Source organism: Amblyraja radiata, chromosome 16 (assembly GCF_010909765.2).
Source record: "Amblyraja radiata isolate CabotCenter1 chromosome 16, sAmbRad1.1.pri, whole genome shotgun sequence".
Lineage (NCBI taxonomy): Eukaryota > Metazoa > Chordata > Chondrichthyes > Rajiformes > Rajidae > Amblyraja > Amblyraja radiata.
The window spans coordinates 17,153,805-17,158,744 of NC_045971.1; positions in this window are offsets into that span (position 1 = coordinate 17,153,805).

The window sequence follows — 4,940 nt, forward strand, 5'->3', positions numbered from 1 at the left end:
GCCCACTTACTGCTGCAGCTGCTGCTGCCACAACCCCCACGCTGGCCTGTGCTGTCCATCACTGCTTTATCCCTGGCCCTCATCGAAGCTGGAGGACGGTTTAGAAGTCCAGTTAGCTTCTGGGATATTCGACAATGTCCGGACTACAGAGGGTTCACGTTAAGTCTTCAGGTCGCCCTAGTGATAATACCCCTCCAATTTGCCCCCTTCATTTTCTTCTATTTTTGGAATGCATTTACTTTTTTCAACCGTAATGGGGCTTTTTCACGGGGCGAGTTGACGCAAGATGTCACCAGAGTGAAGTGGTCGTGGTCCAGCACGAGTCTCGCACGATATAACGGGGGGTAGATAAAGAGTTCCCACGGTACTCGGCATTTCTGTTATTTGTGCGAGTGACTTGTCCGTCTCCTGAGCTTTCGCGTTAAATCTTGAATGAACATCGTGAACTACACGTGACACAAATGATGTAACTTTTTTTTTCACACACTATAAATATCCTCCCTTGGTTGAATTGGCTCATTTGGAGACATGTTTTACTGTGTATGTGGGAGACACAGATGGACTGAGCACAGTACCTCAGTCTTACTGTGTGTGGGAGAGGGGGAGAAAGAGACGTACACTCACAGAGGCAGAGTCTCTCAGCCTGTGTAAGAGGGAGGGAGAGAGAGAGAGAGAGGCACACACAAGGTGGATGTGAAATCTCACCTGCCTGTTTCAGTGACAGACACCCGCCGCCAGTAAATGAAGACACCCCCATCTGTCTCCCCGTCCTCTCCCTCGACTCCCCCACCTTTCCCTCCCAACTCCAGTCCCGTCCCGACCCCCTGGGAAACTGAATAGAGCAACAATATAGATATAGAAACTGAAACAATATAGAAACTGAATAGCGCAACATGGCAAAAACATCTCTGACACGCTTTACCCCCTTTCTTTGAGATTTTCTGGGAGCCATCTCTGCAAGTGTTCCTGTTAAAAAGATTATCCAACAATGACAATTAGGTGGGACGTCCTCGAAGGACACATGTTCCCTTGTCGATATTGAGACCACCTTTTTTACTCACCTTCTGTCCCCTCTGTCCAGCTTCCGGGTTTACCGTTCGCAGGAGTTCCCACGCGCTATATCTCTAAAATCTGAAGTTAGGTAATGTCTAAAGGAACTGCAGACGCTGGTTAATGCTGGTTAATACGCACAGAAGGACACAAAATGTTGGTGTAACTCAGCAGGTAAGTCAGATCTGGGAAGAAAAACATAAAAAGCTGGAGTAAGTCAGCGGGTCAGGCAGCATCTCTGGAGAAAAAGAATAGGTGGCGATTCGAATCGGAACCCTTCTTCAGACAGCCTAATCGGAATTGAGTCTGAAGATGTGTCTCGTCCCGAAACATCAGCTATTTTTCTCCAGAGATGCTGCTTGACTCGCTGAGTTACTCCAGCTTTTTGTGTCTGTCTTCGGTTTAAACCAGCATGTGCAGTTCACTCCTTACACGGGTCTCTGTACAACATTGATTGGTAGCGTTCCGGACCCTGCTTCGGAAAGGCATCGATCGCTACTCGGCGAGGACTCCGACCTGTATCTCTCAAAGAAGTACATGTGAAAAATTTCTCACGGACCATAAAAATGCGTAACCTTTCAGTAAAGTCCCTTTTAAAGTCCCTTTTAAAGATTATAGTTATTTTCTTGAATCTCATTAACATAACTCATGAATAAGTTGATGTCCATATGCGGATGCAAATCTTTATTTTTATTTATTTTTTAAATTCAATCCCACAGAAGACAATTTTTACTCACCTTCTGTCCCCTCTGTCCAGCTTCCGGGTTCACCGTTCGCAGGAGTTCCCACGGTAAACGCAAGAGTTATTACGGATATCGCACTGGCCACTACGTGCATATAATGTTGCAATGCTCAACCACAAGTGTACAAGTCACTCTTGGAGAAATTCAAACTTTCTTGAATTTTCTCCCGAGTGACCAAGGTACACGATTACCTGCCGTTAGCGCTACGGTGGTCCACAGTGGTCCACGAATGCCGTACTGTTATCGCACGAGGTTCCCACGATGTTAAACTCTGGTTAACTCTTGCGTCAAGTCGCCCCGTGAAAAGGCCGCTTAAAGACATGTAAAATGGTTGTTCAAAGTTTCCTTATTTTCCACTGTTAATTCCAGACTTCCATCCTTCCGCACATCTAAAGTTTATTTTAGTTAGAACGCAAAGTGCAGGAGGAACTGAACAGGTCAGGGAACATCTGTAGACGGAGGTGGACGTTTTGGGTCGGGCTCCTGATAGAACAAAGAACACAGAACAGTATTGCACAGTAACAGGCCCTTCAGCTCGCAATGTTGGTGGCTAACATGATGCCAAGACTGACTCTTGCCTGCCTGCCTGCACCATCATCCATTTCCCTTCTTCAGACTCTTTAGTTTCCCCTTTTTTAAACTTAGAGACCATCTTCTTGTAATTATATTTCTGTCTGGTTCACACTCAAAATTTTTCAGTTTTATTATTTTTTTTGTTATCCTTTGCTGGTTGTTAATATTTCCCGTTCTTCTGGCCTATTTGTAATGTTCACAGCACATTTTGGATCCCCGATATTATTGCTTATTAATTTATTGAAATTGATTATTAGATATTTATCTGTGTTATAACATGTACTGGCCTGTAAAGCTACAGCAAGTAAGAATGTTATTTTTCTATTGCCAGTACGTATGACAATTAAACACTCTTGACCACTTTTTCTTTCAATTTGATATTATCTTTAGCGTTTTTGTTTTCCATGAATGGATCATCTGTTATTTTTCTGGGGAATGGTGAAATATTTCATAAAATGTCTCCCTCGTTTATTTACCATTTCATTTGGCATCCCGATCTGGTTTAGCCAACCCTGCCATTGAAGAATACATGGCTGTAGCAGTGAGTCTTGGTAAGAAAAGGGTTGAAGAGCAGGAGAACAGTAGAGATGGTGAGGCGATGGTGAAGTCCCGTTGCAGAGAGAACACCTGCAACGTTGGCATACCTCAAAGAGACGTTGAGTGGAGTAGTAAAGTGGAGACAAAAATAACGATGCTGTAGTGCGTTGTGTCTCCTGCCGTGGAAATTGGTTTTATTTAATATCGAGATACCAGTATCAGATGTTTTTAGCTCTCAATCAGAATGTGAAAGAGAAACAGAAGAGAATTCTACAGATTCACAACTCTCTGGGTGAAAAAGTATTTCCTCATCTCAGTTCTAAATGGCCCACCCCTAATTCTTCAACTGTGGCCCCTGGTTCCGGACTCCCCCAACATCGGGAACATGTTTCCCGCATCCGGCGTGTCCAATCCCTTAATAATTTTATATGTTTCCATAAGATCCCCTCTCATCTTTCTAAACTCCAATGAATAAAAGCCCAGTCGCTCCATTCTTTCATCATATAACAGTCCCACCATCCCGGGAATTAACCTCGTGAACCTATGCTGCATTCCCTCAATAGCAAGAATGTCCTTCCTCAAATTAGGAGACCAAAACTGCACACAATACTCCAGGTGTGGTCTCATCAGGGCCCTGTACAACTGCAGAAGGACATCTTTAAGGGCCTGTCCCACGAGCATGCGACCTGCATGCGGCAAGCGCGACCAAACCGGAAGCGGGGGCCACGTGGAGGTCGAGTGAGTGACGTGAAGTTCGAACGAAGTCCGCGGGAAGTTTGCGCATGCCGTACGGCGTCAAGATGGCCTTCATAACGAGAGTAGTTGAGTTGCTGCGCGGAATTTTTAAACACGGTCAGTTTTTCGGAGCCCCGCGCGATGTCGGGACCAGCTCCGCACAACTCCATACGGCTCCGGCGATCGAAGTGGGACCGGCTCCGCGAGGGCTTGCCGCATGGAGTCGCATGCTCGTGGGACAGGCCCTTTACTCCTATACTCAACTACTCTCGTTATGAAGGCCAACATGCCATTAGTTTTTTCACTGAGTGCTGTACCTGCATGTTTACTTTGTGACTGATGTACAAGGACACCCAGGTCTCTTTGTACTTCCCCTTTTCCTCACCCGACACCATCCAGATAATAATCTGCCTTCCTGTTCTTGCCACCAAAGTGGATAACCTCACATTTATCCACATTATTACTGCATCTGCCATGCTTCTGCCCACTCACCCAACCTGTCCAAGTCATCCTGCATCCTCATAGTATCCCCTTCGCAGTTCACACTGCCACCCAGCTTTGTGTCATTTGCAAATTTGCTAATGTTACTTTTAATTCCTTCAGCTAAATCATTAATATATATTGTAAATAGCGGCAGTCCCAGCACAGAGCCTGCCATTCTGAAAGGGACCCGTTAATCCCTAATCTTTGTTTACCTGTCTGCCAATCAATTTTCTATGCATGTCAATACCCTACCCCCAATACCATGTGCTCTAATTTTGCCCACTAATCTCCGAACAGATCTTTTACTAATTTTGTCTCAATGCACATGACTAGATCTGAACGAGGCAACAGAGTGGCACAGCTGCTGGAGCCGCTGTCTCACAGCAACATAGACGCAGATTTGATCCTGATCTCGGGTGCTCTCTGTGTGGAGTTTGCATGTTCTCTCTGTGACCACGCAAGTTACCTCAGGGTGCTCCAGTTTCCTTCCACATCCCAAAGATGCGCGGGTTTGCAGGTTCATTGGTCCTCTAGGAAATGGTCCCCAGTGTGTAGGATGTGGAAAAGTAGGATAGCATAGAACCAGTGTGAACAGGTGATCGATGCTTGGCTTGAACCTGGTGGCCCAAAGGGCCTGTTTCCATTCTGTCTCTCTAAATTATAAACTAAGCTGTGCTTCAATTGGTTATATAATATATTTTTCTATGAAACTGTCCTGAATATATTCTATGATCTCGGCTTCAGTATAATCCTTGGCAAATTTGATTTGTCCTATACATATAATGAAGTTTTAAGTCATCATTGATAATTATCATTCTA